This window comes from Solanum lycopersicum, chromosome 5 (genome assembly GCF_036512215.1).
Source record: "Solanum lycopersicum chromosome 5, SLM_r2.1".
NCBI classification, from domain to species: Eukaryota; Viridiplantae; Streptophyta; class Magnoliopsida; order Solanales; family Solanaceae; genus Solanum; species Solanum lycopersicum.
The window spans coordinates 28,372,828-28,394,488 of NC_090804.1; the positions used below are offsets into that span (position 1 = coordinate 28,372,828).

The window sequence follows — 21,661 nt, forward strand, 5'->3', positions numbered from 1 at the left end:
AAGTCTAACCCCAAAAACGAGGTTTTTAACCGTATTTAAAATAATTAATTCCTAAAATAAAAATAGTTCTAAATAAGGATAAATCTGTCCAAAGCGTGTCTTCAGCCAATTGACGGTTCGTTGATGGAACCACAGACCGTCAACTGCCTCCGTCGGTCCACAATTAGAATCTCTTTCAGCCTCCACTTTTACATCCTTTTATTACAATCAATGGTTTGCCAAGACGGTTCGTCGACCAGTCGTTGGACCATCGATCCTTCTATAACCCCACACTTAGTCAGAATTCCCCGATTTGATTTCACCAATTTGAACCTATAGTCAACGATCACCACCGATGGACCATCGATGGATCAATGAGACATCCATGGCTCTGTAGGTCATCACTTCTGCAGTGATTCACCATAGTCTTTTACGTTTCCGTTTTGGATAGTTTTCTTTCAAACAAAGATAAAAATACATTAAAATTACTACAAAAATGACGTAGACACACACTTAACTTAAGGAAAAAAAACATTAAAACTACCGTGAAACCACGATACATCAACACCTTCAACTAAAATTTGTTGTATGTCCTCAAGAGACGCACTATGACTCACCATAAAACCTTTGCGTAAAAGTATCCTCATTTAAGCTTTTGCAGTCATTTGGCTATGAATCCCAATTATTTCATTTTCTTGTATGCGTGATATCACTCTTAGGCTCACTAGGCTCATTCATGTGGTTCTGACCATGACACAGACTCACCACGCCGATACCTCTACTCTTTTACCTCTCACAAAGGCACTAACTTCTCTAATATTGCAACTAGTATTCTAACTTCAAAAGATATCCTCTTTTTACACACGGTGGTTTCAAATTTTATTATTAGGATCATTATTCAACACTAACTCTCAGAACAACTTCAAACCTAATTGATACTTGTCGCCATAGGCTTGCCCTTACTTTCACTACTTTAAGTTCACCATATTAGACTCTTAGGATCACGATAGGACTTTCTTCGATTGTAACATAGGCTCATGGTAAGGTATGGTACATATGGATGCATTTTAAAGACTTTTTTCCCTCCTTGAAACTATGACTAAACGTCCTACCTCTTTCATTGTCTAATATTCCTTATTCTTCATTTTCATGTATTCTTTGTCTTTTTTTCTTCTTTCTCCGTTTTTTGTTCAAATGAATCTTCTTATATTTTTTTTTTATTTTCAAAATTTTCACTTGATTTCAACTTTGATTGAGTCAATTTTCTTTTCTTTTTTATACATTAGTTCTTTTAACCCTACTTTTTGGAACATTCCTCATAATAATTATCCAAAACACATGGCTTTGGAATGAATCGAGGTACACAATTTCAAAGGTTGGGTCAGGTACAAGACGAGATTGATTTTTGCATTATCCACTCTCAACCTATTCTCTTGGACTATGTTTATGTGCACATGTCCAAGGAGTGACCAAGGCCAACACATTATACCAAGAAACGATGAATTGGGGTAGGAAATAAAGGTCCATTGTAATCTCAAATCATATAGATCAAAAAGGGATTAATTTTAGTTGTTTTTTTATTTTATTTAGGCAAAGATTCGCTAATATGAATAAGGGTCTATGATCCTTTCCTAATTTTCTAACACATATTACATTTTGTAGGACTAACCTGGCAAGTTCTAGCTAGGTACCAACATTGGACTATTAAACTTTCCTCACACTCTCTAAACACCTCATTACCCTACCAGATTATTGGACCTAGTTTGAGTGTTAGATTGAGGGTCATGTAATGGTGTATATCTATGTCATGCTTAGAGCACACACATTCAACATTCACTATGCCTAATCACGCAAGCATTCTCTTTACAATGGGAGGTCATTTTATTTAGCCATGCTGCTTCAGATTTCACATTTAAACTTTGTACAAGGTACTAAACATGTCGGTTCAACAATAAAATAATCAGTCTCTTAGTGCAAAAAAATACTTGCAAGAAAACCCCAAGGGACGATCATGAGTTGGGTTACTCAGACTTAACCCTAGCACCCACCTTCAGTTTACGCCACACCCAACATGAAAGGATGAAAGGTCCTCAATGCATAAGAAATATCAAACTAGGTTTTAGGTGAATTAACAAGAGGCGCATAGCTCCAACGATAAACAAGTTTGCGGGTTTGGTTGACCGTAAACCGCTCAATCAGTAGTAGGGTCACCCTCAGCATTGTCTGCTGTAATTTCAGCACACTCAGTGGTGCTCCTGCCAACAGTCTCCAGTCTGAACAGACGCCCCAGCAGCCAACTCACACGCCCTCATTTGTTTGGCAACTTCATCTACCAAAGATGTTCTCCTCGCAGTCTCCAATTCAGTGTGCTCCTTATTCCTTACCCTAGCCTACTCTCTTTCTCTCTAGGCCGGTGCCTCCTGGCACGCTCACGCGGTGGGGGCGGTGGTGCATTGGAGATTGTGAACAGTGTAGCAAGCACCATATTCTCAGCAGGATCTGCAGATATGGACTCAGACTCAAGCCCCCCCTCATTCACAATGGCATCCATATCAGCCCTCAGACTCGCCACAAAATCCTGGAGAGTCATCAAATCAATAGTAGGGATTTTCCAGGTGAGAACTCTCAACTCAAATGCATCAAGGCGCAGGAGGACTGCCATAATCTTCTTCTCAGTGTGCTCAAAAATCTTATTCTCGAGCTGATCGTCCACCTCAACAATGGACCCTTGCATCCACGACGACATATGATGCACTAGTGTGTCCATCTAATCCTCTAGCTTCTGGACTGTAGCAATCGGAACCAGTGTTGATGTTGGTGTAGTACGAGAGGAACTCGAAGCTTTGCTACTTCCCCACATAGACTCAACTGGGGTCGTGCCGGTAGGCTATGATGTATACTGATCAGCCCCTTGGGCATGCTCTACCATGTCCGCCAAGTTCTCACCTAGTGGTTGCACCTCTACTCTGGGCTCTTTGTTGGGTGCCACTTCATTGGCCTCATCCAGGATGAGAGCGATATCAACTGTCCCAGTAGGTGTCTTGAGACAATAAATGTGCCAAATGGTTACTCCAGCAGACATGTAAAACTCAAAAATAATACAAGGAAAAGGGTAAGTGCTTGAGGTCTTAAAATCCCTCTCATGAATGACTTCCAACAACATCCTCAAAAAATCCACCTCGAACCCCGCAACCATAGCAGCTACCAATACTGCTCTACCCAATGTAAGAGTGTTGTCAGCTGCTGTTCGTGATAGGCAGTGGCGGACCAATAGCCAGATGAACTTGGTAGAAAATGTGAAGTTTGCCTTCTTGATAAAGCATCTTGGATCCAGTACCAATTCTGCAGCTTCACGATCGACGGAAATGTGCTGGGCTATCCACATCTTTGTGGTCTCTCTCACAACCTTGTCTTGCTTGAAGTGGCCTTAATCACCTTCAATCTGTAGTAAAACTTAGGGGTAAGGTGCTCTCTGGTAGCATATGTATCAGCACCGTATAGAAAACCACGAATAGTAGGTAAATAGATGTCCACCCTGCAACCATGGACTTGAACATGTGTAATTTGTTCGTGTAGGGCGGGATTAGACCGCCTATCAAAAGAAGACCTGAGAGTAGCTACATAGGAAATGTAGAATTCTCGCACAAACCCTCATTGTAGCGTCCCAAGCTCCTAAACATCCACTCGAGTTGATGGTGGGTGCAGAGGTCATGTGTTGCCGCCATCCTGTGAATACTCCCTCTAACAACTTGCAACTCGACTATTAGATTTTGAGTCATGAACCACTTATCATTGAGAAGCTATGCATCCCTTTACACCTGGTATTGTACTTCTACTTACCACCGGTTGGGCTGATCAACAACCGGTGCAAGGACGTCAATCTGGGGTGCTGGAGTAGAATCATTACTATCTGCCTCATCAGACAAGGCAGAGTGGACAGGTGAAGCAGGAACAAAAGCATTATGCAATCGTGATGCACCCTCAGACCCGGAAGCCTCCTCAAAGCAAGACACTTCCTCAGGACCCGGGGCAGACCCAGACGGTGTGTCAGTTAGTTTGCGCTCCACATCAGAATGGGAGGAAGTTAGTATGCAGGATGCCACCTTCTTGAGCATATCCCGAGTAGTCCTAGCAGCAAAGTCTGTGTCCAAGTGCCTGGTGGTACGTATTCGGGATCAGTCTCATCGCCGATCCCATCACCATCCTAGGTGAAGGGGCGACGGACTTGGAACATACTTGGGAGTAGGCAATGTCGGTCTTGGGGGACATTTGTACCTGCAAAGGAAGGTTATTAGTACCAGTATAATCATTCAACACACTAAAAATAAGAAAACACCAAAGGTGGAAAACAAAACTCAATCAATTTCAAAACTGCAAAACTGAACAACGAGCACTATTGACAGTCCATCGATGCAACGACGGTTTGTTTGTTGACACTTGGATAAAAGTTAGAAATTTTCTGAGAAAAAAGTTCTTCAAGAAATGATTGACGTGTTGTACGGACCGTCGATCAAGCGACAAACCGTAGGTCACTTCCGTCGGTGCGCAGTAAGAAATTTTTTTGAAACCCTCAGCAAACAAGGTTCTATTACAGACCATGGACATGTAGAAAGGAATGTAGATCTCATCCGTCGTTCAAGAGTTAGACTATATTGGGGTGTATCCATCGATGGTCCATCGATTTACCGACTGTCCGTAAACGGGGTCTCGTATAGTCGGTCAGAGAAAAATTTTGATAACACATTGTTGGCACCCCAAAGAACAATTTCAAGCAAATTATGACATATTATGTTCATAAAGAATTTAACAAGCCATTTCGTCATTCCTAGGGCTTGGATTATTGCAATTTCTATCCTAGATTCTAAAAGATCATCAAGTCGCAAGTTGAAAATAGTAAAGCACATAACAAAGTTCATTTAGAAACTAAAACCCCCAACCATTCACTTTCCATCATTCTAAGAGACTAGGGATCCGATTCTAACAAGTTTAGCATGCAATTTCCTCCCGAATTCTAGACCCACATACATTTTTCATCATTTTCGCATGTAAATGAACGAGAATTCACTGAAAGGATGAGAATGATGTACCAGTACACTGTAGTGGAGTGAATGGGAGGATAAAGTTTGCACGAACAACACTGCGACCCTCTTCAAGCACCGACTTGAAAAAAGGACAGGAGAGGATGTGATATTAGGAGAAAGAGGTTTAGGGGCGGAGGGGAATTGGGGAAGATGGGAAATTCAAAATTTATAGAGGATTAATAGGTGGATTAGTGTGTGATTAAGTGGGGGGAGTATAAGGGAAAATGGTGAGGAAAACGGGAGGGAAAGAGATTTGAAAAGGTGGGAGTAACTGAATGGTTTAAATTTAATAAATAGCCGGTCGAGTCGGGTCAGATCATTGTTTCTAGGGAACTAACGATTCCATGTTGATGGACCGTAAGTTAATTGACGGTCTGTTGATTGCTCCGTCGATTTTGGTGTAAGTTAGAAATTATTGTAAATCGAACATGGGATCTATGGACCACATCGACGGTCATCAATTGGTTCGTCGATCATTGCACTTGGCAAGTTTCTGCAGATTTCTGGTGATTTGATCCCAGCACATTTATCACCCACTAATCCATTCTTTTTTGTTTTTTCTGGATACTTTATAGACATGGACCCTAGTCTACTCTCTAGGCAACGCTTCTAAAAAAAATCCACACATGACATTAAGTAAAAACAGAAATAATGCAACTACTCCTATAAAGTCAAAAAAACCCTATTGTTGGTAGAGAATACATATTGGGTTGCCTCCCATTCAGCGCTTGATTAACGTTGGGGCACGACGCAAGACTCTTGATTACTCAGATATCATCAAGATGTTATGCCTCAACCACTTCATTTGCACTTTCCGCATTCCTAAGGTAGATTTTGATCCTTTGCCCATTAACTTTTAACCGTACACCCTCCTTGTTTTCCAACTCAACCGTACCATGAGGGAACACTTGAGTGATCAAGAAATGGACCAGTCCATTTGGACTTGAGTTTTCCCGGAAACAAGAGCAACCTAGAGTTGAACAAACACACCAAATCCCAAACCAGAAAGTCGCGCTTCTGAATATTTTGGTTATGATACTTCTTCATCTTTTCTTTGTAGAGAACTGAAATTTCATATGCCTTCAAGCGAAACTCATCAATCTCATTCAACCCATTTAATTTCTGTTCGGCAACTGCATTCCAATACATCTTCTGTTTCTTCATTTCCAACATGGCCTTATGCTCTAACTCAACTGGCAAGTGACAAGTCTTCCCATATACAAGTTGGTACAGAGACATACCTATGGGAGTGTTGTATGCTGTCCGGTAGGGCCAAAGATCATCATCAACCCTCCTTGACCAATCCATTCCACTAGCATTCACTGTTTTTTCCATAATCTGCTTGATTTAACTATTTGACACCTCAACATGCCCACTAGTCTGTGGATGGTATGGATTAGCTACATTGTGGCGAACCCCATATTTATCCAATAATCTTTTGAAAAACTTGTTGAAAAAGTTGGATCCCCCATCACTAATTATGGTCTTCGGGGTGCCAAATCTTGAAAATATGTTCTTTTACAAGAACGCGGTGACACTCTTCCATTGATTGTTTGCAAGTGATATGGATTCCACCCATTTTGACACAAAATCAACCACCACAATAATGTACCTCATCCCATGTGAAAACATAAAATGGCCTATAAAGTCAATGCCCCACACATCAAACAACTCAATTACAAGGATGGGATTTAAAGGGAGCTCTAGCATTCTAGAAATACCTCCATCTATTTGACACCTATAAGATGCCTTGGCGAACTCATGAGCATCTTGGTGGATGGGTGGCATATAGAAGCGACATTGCAAGATTTTATGGGTAGTCCGGATATCACTAGGATGCCCACCAAGAGAGAGGAGTGATATGCCTCCAAAACACTCAACAACTCAACTTTCAGCACACACTGGCGGATAAGACCATCAGCACAACTCCTATATACATATGGCTCATCTCTAGATAACTTTTTCACATCATGCATGTACTTTTTTCTTTGATGAAAGCACAAGTGTGATTGGGGCGATGTCAATAGCCAAATAATTTGAAAAATCGGCGAACCATGGAATCAAGTTTTGAGACGCGACAAATACATGCTCATTAGGGAAATTATCATCGATTTCAGACTATTCACCTAATTCTCGCATGACTTCATCCTCTAATCTAGACAACTTGATTTTGGGTCCGTTTTCTGTCTAATGCTTCAAAGTTGAACTTTTGCAAAAGTAATACCCGTTTAATCAACCTCGGTTTCTCATCCTTATTTTCCATCAAATATCTAAAAGAAGAATGATATGTATTCACTATGGCTCCTGTGCCAAGAAAATAGGAGCGAAATGCCACTAACGCAAAAACTACCGCAAGAAACTCTTGTTCAGTCACAGTATAATTCTTTTGAGCTTCATAAAGGCCTTACTGGCATAATAAATAAGGTGAAGGATTTTATCCTTTCTACACATATAATACGCATCAAACTTTAAATCTTTTTAGGTAAAAGTCATCATGAAATAAACATGTTTGACGCATGGGTGAATGAACCCTGTAACATCTCTCGTAGGATTGATTCCTTTGTGAAATCCGTAATCACTTCCTAAAGAAATAGGCGAATCTTGACCCGTCTCTTCTTTTCTCCTATTGAATTCTTTTCTCTAAGACCCTAGCATATAATTTGAGTTCATAAACTGAAATAATTATGTTTACAACCCTATGCTATGACGAAAAATGAATTAAGCTAATTGGGTAATGAAATGACCAAACTACCCTTCTAAAATCAATTTTGACTTTCTCTATCCACACAACCCAATTTTAAATAGGTTTATCTCCCTCATACGAATTTGAAAACAAGAAAATTGGTTTCCTTGTAAATATAATTCAAAGATCTTTCATATGGTATTTTGTATCCCACCTAACACATTCTGTGCTAGAATTTATGGTCATTTAAAGTTGAGCCAAAAATCATACTCAGCTTAACTTGCCAAACTTTCCCAATTTGATTTTTTTCAAAAAAAATAGTTTCTTTCTAATTCTACTTTTTAAAACTAGCATGGTGTAACACCCGATTCCTACAAACAAACAAAACCAGCATATATCCAGAAGTTACAAGTAAAAACGGTTGTAGTACATATCATGGATCATTCCATGGATCGTCGATCTGTTTATTGGTTGAGACCCTTTAAACTTGCTCTCTAAAGTCAATTGATGGAGTGCCAGGATGGATTATGGATCTATCCATGAATCATCGATCATTAGGTAGGTCATGACCGTCATAACCTGGTCTCTGAAATAAAATAGCGAACTGAAAGGATGAATCGTGGATCAGTCTTTAGGTCAAGACAGTAGAACCAATCCTCGTAAGTTGATCGACAAACTAGCAGGACGGATCCTAGATCTTTCAATGGACTATCAATCAGTTCCCTTTGTAGTTTAAACATATTTTATGTTAAGATCGTGATCATTTCGTCATGCTTTTTACCCCTAAACTACCAAGTTTAACCCCTAAACTATGTGGTTTTTGTCAGTTTTTGCCTAGTAAACAAATTAGAACTTACCATAATCAATTATTCGCCAAAAAATCCATCAAAATTAGAGCAAAATAGAAGAGAAAGTCAACCAAGCCCTACGTTAAGAATTGAGCGAATTTTCATAAGTTCCAGCCCTGAAATTTAAATATTTATCCGTGAATTTTATCACCAAGTATGTGGAATTTCACTAGTGGGTTACTTTCACCAATTAGGTACCTAGAATCAATGAGATTCTTCATTTCCTTACTATTATATAGACCTAGGATTTGTATAATTTCATTATATCATGATGAATAAGATATTTTGATGTTCCTTATCAGATTATCATTATTTGTTCTAGTATGGTTTTGTGTAGATTTTTTCATGAATATAGAATCCTAGGTATGTAGTTTTTTTAGTTGATGAATTACACATGCTAGGTTACATATTTCAGATATACATGCCTTTGATTTAAATTTTAGATTATCAGTAAATTAATATTGATTTCAAGTTATAAATCCACACATAAATTGTTAATTATAATAAATAAGGAGAAGCTTAATACCGAGTTGACTAGGGTAAGCCACACTCAAGTCCTAGACCTGTATGCCCCCATAGGTTGTAAGTCCCCTCTATGCGCATAATTTTTGTGATCACGCTACTCATGCATCTATATTGTTAATAGGGTATATTGCGTCCTATCGGTGGGGCGTATACATCAGACCTCACATTTAGCTCATGTGGTTTAATATCATTTATTGGAAGCTCTCTTTCAGTATGATTCTATTGCATTGAACATGTTATTAGTTACAATCAGATTTTAGTCTCAACATGTTATAAATTTTTTCATTGCATTCAAATTGCTCATGATCCGTATTTTCAGTATAGCATTATGCTTACCTTATACCATTTCCCATTTATATACTTTGTTCAGTTTTTTCATAATTTAACTTTAATCTATCTTACATGCTCAGTAAATTTCAAGTACTTATGTATACATTGCGCTACATCTTCTAGTGATGTAGGTTCAGGTTGAAATCACTCATACATCAGTTGTTGATCTTCATCTAAAAAGTATTAGTGATGAATCAACATTCGTCAAGGATGATATACATGTTTCTTTTCCTATAAGTATTAGTTTAAGATTTTAGTAGATTTAGCTTGGGCATGTTCCATAGGTAATTTTAAAATATATTAATATTCAACTTTAGCATTTGAGTTTGACTTTTTCGTTGTTGTTAAACTCTCAATTTTGATATATGCATATAGTTTATGGTCATTCCTCATAATTTAATTATTCATGATGATTTATCTTCCTCATAGTATCTCTTACATCAGTTTTGATAGTGTGCTTGTGATATGCCAACATTGGTCTCATGTGTGTTTCCTCAGTAGCTTTGAGGAATGAAAAGCTTGGCATTAGGTGTTTAGTTATATGTGTTCTAGGATGACTGAAATGTTTTACTAAGTAGAGTCATTTTCATGGGTGTGAGGTGCACCACATCTTATGAGAGGGAGGCTAAAAAGTGTTTTAGGAAAAGCTTCACTTTCTTGCTACTCTTAACATGAATGAGGTATGATAAAAATTCTCATTTCATACTCGTTAGTATGTACTTAATATAATGCCTCCTCGTAGATCTTACATATGGAATGCAAATACATGAAATACTAGCACAATTTCAATAGTCCTAGACCATGAGGTTACAAATGCAGAGTTTCGAAATGCAGTTCAACTTTTGTCTAAGAGAATAAAGTTGTAGGCTTGACGCGTGAAAAACTTTATATTAGATCACAAAATCAAGAGTCCTATGGAGTCTATGAAACCACGTTTGTAGATTTCTAATTATTGGTGTGAAATGTGCCACATCTATAATTAGCAGGCTGAAATATTTAGGAAATTCCTTTATTCATTTTATACCCATATTAAGAAATAAAGTTCATCTCTATACAATTTATTCTAGATCTTTCTTTTGTCTCAAAATCTGAATAATAATCATCACTTAACGTTGTTCTTTAGATCCTTGTAACCGATTGTGAGCTGGCCTATGGTCGAGAGTGCCTTAAAGGTGTGTTTAATTCTCTCGTGAGCTCAGAAATACAAAGAGATTTTTGATAACATGAGTATCAAGATTAGTTTATTCATTGTTCAGTTACCTTGTCTATTAATTTAGGAAAGTAAGGCAGACATGCTAATTGGTGACATTGGCATAGCAAGGCTGATGATCAAGGAAAGATAAGATAAAAGTCAATAGAAGTAAGAGTCTCAAGTCTAGAAGTTAGGAAGTAAGTCAAAAAGAAGTTAATAAATTTCTCAAAAGTCATTCACAAAAGTTTTAGCTTTCTTTTAAGTTTAAAAGTTTAATTTGAGTAAAACGTTAAGAGTAAAATTTGAAGTTCATTTATTTAAATAAATGTCTTAAGACTATTTATTCCTAACGAGTTTAAAATGTTTTCACATTTACAGAAGAAAGGAAACCTTGATTTCTGGAGAGCCTTTGACCCAGTTTTTGAAAAAAGTAATAGCTTACTAAATGAAGAAAGAGAGGAAACTATGAATTTCAAGATATCCTTTAAGATAAGATTTTGATAAATCATCTCAAATTACATAAAAAGTATGCTTTTACACATAAAATATTTTAACATATGTTGGGAGTAGTATTGAGCAACGATATGGGGAAGAGTTCTGACAACTCAAAGCACCCATAAGCCATGTAGCCATCATGGGTAGAAAAGGGTCATACTTTTTATATGACTCTTTTAGTGTTTTTTTAGAATAGACTAGTGGATCCACTTAGAAGTTCAGGTTTATACCCTCTCAAGGTCTAGGACGACCCTGGCAGCATGAAGCAAAACACTATATCATCACGATAGCTCTTAAGTGATGATTGTCGGTTAGAGAAACTCCCACAAAATGAATTATATTTTTTACACATAGTTTATTGTATTTTTACATACATTTTAGGGTGATATTGTACCTTTTTATAAACACAGAGTTTACATCATGTTTTAAAAATAACTTTTTCTTAAGATTGCACTTGTTTTAAACTGCTTGCTAAATGAGTTCAGTTGAGCGAGGTAAGTTCATATGATTCTTTTCAATCCTATATTTTTTTAGTATTACAAATCTCATACTCGAACATTCAATGTAATTATGTTAATTGACCTGCATAATCTTATGATGCAGATGAACGTAGCCAGGATCAACATGCAACACCTCGTTGTTGCAGTTAAGCACTCTAAAGTCACTTGGACAGCCTCCTTGCATTCCACAGAACTCCGATCCCATTTATTTCTTTTAATTATTTTATTAGTTTGTTACGATGTTCTGGGGTTTTTTCTGATATCCATCTCAGTTGTTTTAGAGGCAGCATAAACAATAATATGTTAGTTAATTAGTCATTCCATTGGCATTATCTTATGTTAAGACTTGCGTTTGCCTTAATGTACTAGTTGAATATTTCTTAATAACATCCAGTTTATTTCATAGATTTATGTTTATTGACTTATGTCTATCGCTAAGTAAGTACCTTTAGCCAAGGGTTAAATTGAGGCCGGCAATGGTTCTTGATTGCCAGTCCTGCCGAGGGTGTAGGCTAGAGGTGTAACATCCAGACCCTTGAAAGTGACAGACCAGTGCTTGACTTTTATGATGTGAAATCATCCATTTACCAAGGTATAAATCTCCTCAATTGATATATTTGAATCAAGTTTCAAACAACATAGAAGTATCATTGAAACTACTACTTCCAAAGGGTGTTTTGACCTTCTCAAGATTCCTTTTAGTAATTTGCTAATCAATTAACAATTTGAAAAACACAAGAATGGTAAGTAACTTTTTTCTTCGCGCTTCTTTATTTCCTCCCCATATGCTACGTCATTTCTGTTTTTAATTCATTACCTTTTAAAGGAATGCCAACATGAAGGCACAAAAGGTTAATGTAAGTTTAATGTAAATAAGACTAATGCAAACAACTCGCCAAGTGAATATTCCTAATATATTAAGCGATTCAGTTTCCATTGCAAATGTACTCTATCTAAAATTATATGTTTATAATATAGTTAATAAATTTTCTATTTACTTATAGGAAATGTACTATAAGTTCTACGCAACTGTTTCCGGCATAAACATTAACATGGATTCATGATATTATATTTGCATATATTCTATAGGTCTATTGTTATAAAAAGTAAGGCAATGTGTACCTATTGTAGGACTGAAGATATTGATTAAGAAAAATGGTAAACTACACAAATGACTATCAAATATATTACTTACTCCACCAAATAAGTGAATATAATAATTAAATATTGAAATAACTATAATATATACCTACAACATATATAAAGTCATTTTGATTAAATTTTTAATTGTGTATTGGATATAAATTAAAGATTGGCGTCACTGTTGAGTATCAATTTTTAAGGATTACAATGTTTGATGTGATACAATACTATTTTGTTGGTGATGTAAAAGATTATGTTCATTATATATCTCAAAAAAGTAAATCACTTACTCTATAATAATTCAACTCATATAAATAATTTTATCCTTTTTAACTAAAATACTAATATATAAGGGTTTTCTATTCCATAGAAAGAAGAATTTTAATATTATCGGAAGTGGGCATGGAGTAAGGGGAAAGAATTTTGTATCCTTGTTAAGATTGACCGTAACATTTCAAATGTGGAGACAAACATGAATTTGATAGCGATGGCGATATATGAGATTCCAAAGAAATTTGCAGAAGAAGAATGCATACTCGACACCTTAATTAAAAAACAAGGAAGTCAAAGAATCAAGAAAGTTATAGAAAATGAAAACATGAAAGAGATAGCTACAGAGAGACCTTATATTGAAAATATATATTGCAGGTGCTGAAACGGAGATTACAAACCCCAAAAAAATATCGGAAGGCAAAGAATGTTAATGAATCCACTGCAGAGGAACATCTACAGATAGTGAGGACACATGATGTTGGAAAGAAAAATTTACCAAATGAAAATAAGGATGAAACCCTGATAATTCATCTAGAAAGAAAAAGAATTAGGAAGATTGAAGGAATAAGCCTCATGTCCTATCCGATGAAAAATAAGATCAAAGTGGAAAAAATTACTATATAGTTGATATAAACATTTGTTATGTTTGACTAGTAATGCTTATTAACTACCTAATATTAATATTGAGAGATTGATTTACTTTTATGAACGAGCAACTTCACCTACATCATTTTTATGACTAACTTATTTTTTCTTATTTCAATGATTTTTATTAACTGCTTTGCCAGCCATTCAGTGTTTACACATATTTCTTATCTATATATAAAAAAAAGAGAACTACAAAATAATATATGTCAATTGCCTATGTATGTAAAACTTAATTACTTTAAACAATCACAACGCCATTAATGATTCCACTATGTTGTACATCACTATAAAAGTATAAATGCCCATTTCTACAAGATAAGATAACCGTCACACCAACATTTCAAATATTGTCTCAACCAAATCAAAAAAATGATACACAACCAACATCGTGGTATATCTAATAAGTTAAATATTTATCATAGTTGAAAATCAAATCTAATCCTACTGTTTGATTCACTTCAACGGTGATAAATGCATATTTATTTCTTCTAGATTTATCGTTGATTAACATGCCAAAAAAATATAGATCATAAAGACTATACATGTTGTAACTCAAACAATTCCCCTAACAAAACCAACCATTCTATAATATGTGACTTGTATCATTTTAAGGCACACTAGTTAAGTAACTTACATTTATATTTTATTTTCACAAATTATTGTTTATGAATACACTTTTCATGTAGTTCTCACTCTTTGTTACTCTAATAACCGTTGCAAACTATTTTCTTGTCATGTCAAATTCAACATGTTATAGGGGAAAAATCATTCCATCTACTCGTAAAGAAAACTTCACAAAAAATTATATAAGAAAAATAGGTAAGAATGTAGATAATCATGTCATTATACATGCCCACTACTTAAGTAACCTACATTCATATTTGATTTTCACAAATTAATGTTTTCAAATACACTTTTCTTGTTGATACTAAATATAGTACTCACTCAATCTTACTTTAATAACCATTGCAATCTATTGGCTTGTCATGTCAAATACAATAGGTTATAAAAAAACCATTATATGTAGGTTATATATATGTAGGAGTTGTTGCTTACATCTTATCTTTAACATATATACCTTTGCTAAAAACCATCTTAGACTTCATTTATCATGTTGCAAAAAGGTTTAAACATACACCTCCACCATTTTGTTATGCAAGCAGGTATATGAAATTAGCAATCACAGAAGCTCCAACACAACTATATGAAATATTTGTGGCTTCCACTGCAGACGCTATATACTTTCGCATAAATATTCATGCATATAATGGTATTTTTGCTTTTATATTTTTGTGTTAACTTGGATAAGGAAATAAATTTTTAAGAAAATGAGTGTACACATTATGTGCACAAGGTCAAATTTAATACAATTACCATCATTGGCACCATATTATAACAATCCATGTTATTTATAATTATACTTCTTTGTTACAGATAACGAGTTGACCAACTAGATATCAAAGGCGAAAGAAGCAATATTGTTAGACGAAATTGAAGTAAAAAAACAAACAACTAATGGAGAGAAATCTATATGCGCAAATATTTAACCAATTAAAGACCAATCCAATTTCCACAATTTCCAACATTGCATTGCTGAAATGCCTCTTTGGATTAACGAGCGTACAACAAAACCGTATAAATAAAGTTGCAAAGATTTTGATAGATGGAAACAATCCAAATATACCTTTTGAGCTAGAACTAATTATTCACGAGCATTCAAGGTACAAACATAGAGTCAAACACTATTTCCGTTGTTATGACTCTCTTCAATATCGTTTGCTCTTCTAAACAGTCCATGATGGCACATGTCAACAAGGAATAATGTGGAGGAGTAGAGTTCTTAACTCTTACTTTTAAAAATGACTTTATATCCCGAAGAAATTGATGACCCTTAGGTAAAAATTTACGATGGCAATCAATGAATGAACCTTTTCTCCCATGTTTTGAGTAAAATGCCGTACTTTTACCCATACACAAGGGTATGCTAATAGACCATGTGTGCTCCAACCAGACAACATTCATAAGATGGGATATTATTAATAGTCCACATAAGTTCAGCTCACATTTGAAAAATCTTAACCCCATCAAGCCATAATTGTTTTATTTATCAATAATAAGTTGTAAGAATATATCTATATTCTTTCCAAAGTTTGTGGACCAAGAATTAGAAGACTTAAGAACATATAAGGGCTAGTCTCTCTCTCTCTCTCTCTCTCTCTCTATATATATATATATATATATATATATATATATACACATATATATATATAGGGTTGGATGGAAAACCCAACAAGATACGGCTTCAAGGCTTACCTTTTTTAGAAAACGAGAAAGGGGTGTTTTTTTTTATAGATTTTGAGGTTGAGTAAGGGGGCGGAGCTTTAAGAGTGAAGCGAGCCGTTCTAGCATAGCAACATTTTCCAGCAGCAGGCTACAGTCCAACGACCCCCTAACCTAGCGTAGCCCATTGAGTGCACTAACTCTCCTTTGAATTGAGTGACTTCGTACCTATCCTTTTAAGAGCTTCGGTCCAAACATTTATCTAATAATAAGGTAAGCTTTAAAGTCGTCGCCCTTTAAATTTAAAGGAGCGGGCGCAATGAACCGTAATTGTGCAAAAATTAGAAGATATGGCCAAAGAAGGTGATAGCCCTGTAGATTTGTTCCCATGGTTCCACCTTTCCTAGTAAAATGTAGTGTGTTCGAATTATGATCTCTTTTACACGAGAAAGGGGGACCACCCTCTAAGCCTTGGAATTCCAAAATGATTAATAGCATACAAGTACTGTGAGGGAAAGGTTAAAAGAACCCTATTTAGGTAGTGAAATAGAGAAGCTGAGATCTGATGAGATCTGATGCAAACAATCAGTCGAAGAAGCGGATCTTAGAGACTTTACTTTACGTAAAGCGCACTCACTCTACAGTGTACCTTTTGCATGATGGGTCAGCGAGGGAATGGGAACATTGACTTAAGTCATTAGGTGTAGGCGCTTTCCTGAGGTTGAATCTTCTAGTTCTTCCTATTTGACGCGAAACCAGTCAATCTATCCATGAGCAGGTTGAAAAGATCTCTAACAGGCCTTGGAGGACTAAACCCACGTATGTGGCAAAATATGGGGATGACTTGTGCCTAGCGGTGAAAGGTCAACCAAGTTCAGATATAGATGGTTTTCCATGAAATCTATTTCAGTGGAGCATATGATGTCGATGCGGCGAGTTAGTGCACTCAATGGGCTAGGGTAGCCTTATTTCGCCTTACCAACCCTAGGGAAACTCCGAATATAGGCCTAGATTGTTTGTACCAACAAACTTTTTTTGTGCTAAGATCCAAAGTCTAGAGGGAAATAGCCCATATAGTACATTAAGATCCCTAAGCAATCACTTAGTGGAAAAGGAAGTGAGCGAGCAATGACAACCAGGAGGTGGGCTTTGAAGCAGTCATCCTTTGAACAAAGTGTAATAGTGCACTAGTCTAACTCCATGGCACCATAAATGTATCAGGGATCATATGATTCACCAAAGCGATGAGACCTTGTAAGATGCTTTTTGAAGTGTCACTAGCGGAACGTTCTGTCAATCGGGAAGATTTTTTGTGACAACACCTAGACATATCAGAAGTGAGAATGTTGACATGAATAACAAAAAATCCTATCAAAAACAAAATCGCCTGCCAGTGGAAAGTTTTTTGTATTCAGTCAATATATGCAGAGGGAGTCGGTCCCTTAGGAACAACCGAAGGAATGCCGTCGTATGGGTACACGAAAGTGATTAAGTTGCTTTGACTACAGAACCATGTCTGTCTGTTGGAGAGAATTGGATGATCGTGACGAGGGATGCCCCTATTCCCCTAACTCTTTTTTCCCCAATATGAACCTTGAGTCATCAAAACCTTTCTGAGTCGGCCTGGCTCGGTTGCCCTAGGTGACTGGCACTTCAAAACGTGAAACTCTCGGTCTTAGTTTGGCGATCTATCATCAGTAGGGGCCTTTAGTCTTTTGATTATAGTAGGGGTTATGAGAGAGAAGAGTGTACCCCTTCCATAATCATGAATATTTTTATAGTTGCGACTGTTGTCATATTGAAAAAGGTAGAAAATTCCAGGAAAAAACATCGAATTGGGAGGGTGATCTTTCTGGTGAATTGACCATATCCCAACCGACATAGGTGAACAAGTAGATTGTACTAGGGCACTTAAGAGAACCATGTCCAAGGAAGTCGGCAAAATGACCCCGTAACTTTGAGAGAAAGGGTGCTATCCTATCTTTTGATTATGAAGCGGCACATACCAGGGGGTAGCGATTGTTTATTAAAAAAAACAGGACTCTGCTAAGTGGTAACACGATTTATAGAGTGTGACACCTGCACGGTGCTGGAAGGAAGAAAGGAGAAGTGTTATAAGATTTGAATAGAAGCCCCCGTAAACAGCGGTAGTAACTCTAACTAACCTAACGTAGCAAAATTCCTTGTCACATAAGTAGCGACCTGCATGAATGGTGTAACGACTGTCCCTCTGTCTCCGACATGGACACGGTGAAATTGAATTCTCCATGAAGATACGTAGTACCAACGCTAGATGGTAAGACCCTGTGACCCTTAACTATAGCTTCACTTTGACAACCTTAATCAAATGTGTAGGATAGGTGGAAGGTGGTGAAACATAACGACCGATCCTGAAAGACCACTCTTTCGTCTAAGGATGAATAATCGCCACACCGATCATTTTGGGGGAGGCGGGACACTACGAGGTGGGTAGTTTATATGGGGCGGATGCCTCTTAAAGAATATCGGAGGTGTGCGAAGGTAGGCTCAAGCTATGATTCTACTCGTGAGTGTAATTTTATATGACTGCCTGATTGTGAGACCGACTGCCTGGCTATGAGACCGACTGGTCGAACAGAGACGAAAGTCGGCCATAGTGATTCTGGAGTCCCGTGTGAAAAGGCTCTCGTTCAACGGATCAAAGGTATGCCCAAGATAACAGGCTGATGACTCCCAAGAGCTCTTATCGATGGAGTCTTTTGGCTCCTCGATGTAGACTAATCACATCCTGGGGTTGAAGAAGATCCGAAGTATTCAGTTGTTCGCCAATTAAAGTGGTATGGGAGTTGGTTTTACAACGTCATGAGAGTGTTCGGTTCCTATCTACCATTGGTGTAAAAGAGAGAACTGCGAGGAGCCAAACCTAGTACGAGAGGACTGGGTTGGGCTAACCAATGGTGTACAGGTTGTTATGCAAAATAGTAGCGCCAGGCAGCTAAATTTGTATGGAAGAACTTCTGCACAGCGGGAAATCCTTTTCTATACAAGTTCTAGGACGAGGTTTTTGAACAGTACTTTGAAAGGAGAGAGGTGTAAGCACTGCGAGGTGTGAAGCAATCTCGTACTAAACCAAATGACATTCACTTTCTATAACAAAAATGAAAGAAACTCAACGTATTCTTGAAATTGCGGTCAGTCTCGCTACCTTTTTTGTTGCCGCCCCCTACTTGCTTATTCGCAATTACTACCATAAAAAGTCGCCCCTATCTCTAAATGGCATTATGCACTCCACGACTTTCTTATGTTATGGGGTCTCAAAGATTGAATTTAGCTTCCAACCCTAGTTAGCGAGTTCTAAAAGATTCTCCTTTCTCTCATGCTTTCCGTCGGTCAACAACAAACTAAATCTATACCTCTTCACTACTCGTACAGGCTTAACGGAGTAATGCGGTATTGAGGGAATCTTTTTGTCTCAATCAATCAAGAATGCCTCAAGTGGATAAATTGACTTATTTCACACAATTCTTCTTGTCATGCCTTTAGCTCATTCTTTCAAGGTTCTCCCTCCCTTAAATTTGCAAGTAAAAGTTGATTTTTATTATATAACTAGGCCCATGTTACGGCGGGCTCTTTCTATCATGAAATTTTATACACATCTTTAATTCTTACTGAGTTTTGTATATAATATTTATCATCACACCTTTAATAGGATTCTGCTTCATTCCCTGTTTGGTATTGTTTCATCCGAGCTCCTACTTCTGGACCACTATATAAATCAACCTGATAGGGACCTTGAATGGGTGGAACTCGTACAACAAGGCCTACAAACCCAGGGACTTCCACCCAAGGAGTACGAGGTCATGGTGCGCAATTTCCTTGAAACAGAGAGTACAAGGTCATGGTGCACAATTTCCTGGAAATAGAGTTTTGTTTTTCAACTCGTGACCAAATTTCCTAATTCTATCAACTAATTTTTATGGTCGGGAGGATCCCTAATTCTTCATTGATCCGCAAGACCTAGATTCCATATTGAGGGTTCACCTTAAACACTTTGAATTCAATAACCTGGCTCTTGTTAGGTCTTTGAAATCTTGTGTTGGGACAGAGAAGAATCCCCATTCTATGTGAAAGTCAAAAGGATCCAACCAGAGCATTCCGAAGGCTTTTTAAAACAAAAGCACCAAGTTCAATTTGAAATGCACCATAGCCGAGAGTTAGTTGAGTTATGAACTCCCTTGATAGAAGGCACACTTTTCTAAGCAAAGAAAATTCCTCTCTGAGAGAAAAACTTTTTCTTCTCGATAGAGAAGCCCCATATAATTATTTTTTTATTGTTTCAAGTTCTGATTCGTGTAGTGATTCAGTTGTGATTAGTGTAGTGATTCAGTTCTGATACATAATGAATCCTATTATTCATTACTTAAATGAATCGAATCCTATCAAATATTTCTATTTCTCCTTTGAATTACTCATATATATCCTATGAATTTCATTTCGCACTAGAAACTATTATAGGATAAGTTCGAATCTATTTTGTTCTGGTATTGATTGGTCTTGGTTTGACATGGTTTACGCGTTACTGGCTCTCGGAAGAGTTAATATCTCGATTAGCTTAACCCTTTCTTACCCTGCCATTGGATTCATTTTTTGTTCGTACAAAATAAATAGAGGCCTTCCCAACATATGTTGCAATGTCTCCAATAGGATGCTCTTAGTTCATCTTTCCCTTAATAAGTCATCAAATTTGGTGCTTTTTGATTCCAGTTTCTATGGGGAACAAAGGACAAAATACAATTGATTCCTCCATTTAAGTGGTTCTCTCTTCTACTTGTTCCTGTTCCTAACTCCTTCCCGGGGAGTTCCCAATGTTTGGCACTTTCCATACTTCATGGGTGCAACATCAACAAATTTTCTGATAATCAAGTTACAACCTAAGATCTATGACCATATTATGTTAACTATTCGTATTTCGTTCATTCCATCGGTGTGATCCAAGGTACCTGTAATTATGATCTTTTTGCCAAAACCAAAAGGTCATTGTATAGAAACCTCCACATATTACCGTCATTTTTTATGGTTTTTCCTCTTATCATAGCTTCTCTTTCCACATCTCTAGATATCAGGTGCAAAATTTACGCCCCTTTACTTATTTCTTTGATAATAGAGTAGTATATATTTGTGTCATCGATTGTACAAGTTCGTGAAGAGGACTGGACGGCTGGAATGAGGGAAAGAGGCTCGGTCCACAAAAAAGAAATGTAGCCTCCCTAGAAACTTGCAAAGTTATTATCATTGAATTGCTGAGAAATTCTTAACCGAGATTATAACACACAAGAAGAACCTTTACCACTCCGTGGGGAGCTGGATGAGTGATACATTTGGCGAGCGTCGATGAAGAATGCAAGCAAGGCTGGAGGTCGGGTATTGATATATTCCATCAAGAGAAAGGAGGCAGACTTGTATGAAGTCCAACCACATATGGGGGCGAATCGAAATACTCAGCTTTTTGGAGCGGACCAATCTTCCTTGGCACCCCTTACTCTCTCTCTATAAAGAAGTCTGTGGGAAGCGCGAAGAGCTAAGACACTAGTGTCGAGGTGAAGGTTAGACCTCACAAAGTCAGCGAAGCTAATGTTTTGTATGTGTTATATTCTTTCGATCGAGCGAGAACTTATAAGGAAGGACTTCATTTCCCTTTGAAAATA

The 21,661-nt window shown here is 37.1% G+C and overlaps 1 pseudogene; it reads left to right on the plus strand.

Annotated features, from left to right (window-relative positions):
• Nucleotides 1-20,380: 20,380 nt before the first annotated feature.
• On the plus strand, nt 20,381-21,218 carry LOC112941449 (uncharacterized tatC-like protein ymf16; annotated as a pseudogene).
• The last annotated feature ends 443 nt before the right edge of the window (nt 21,219-21,661 follow it).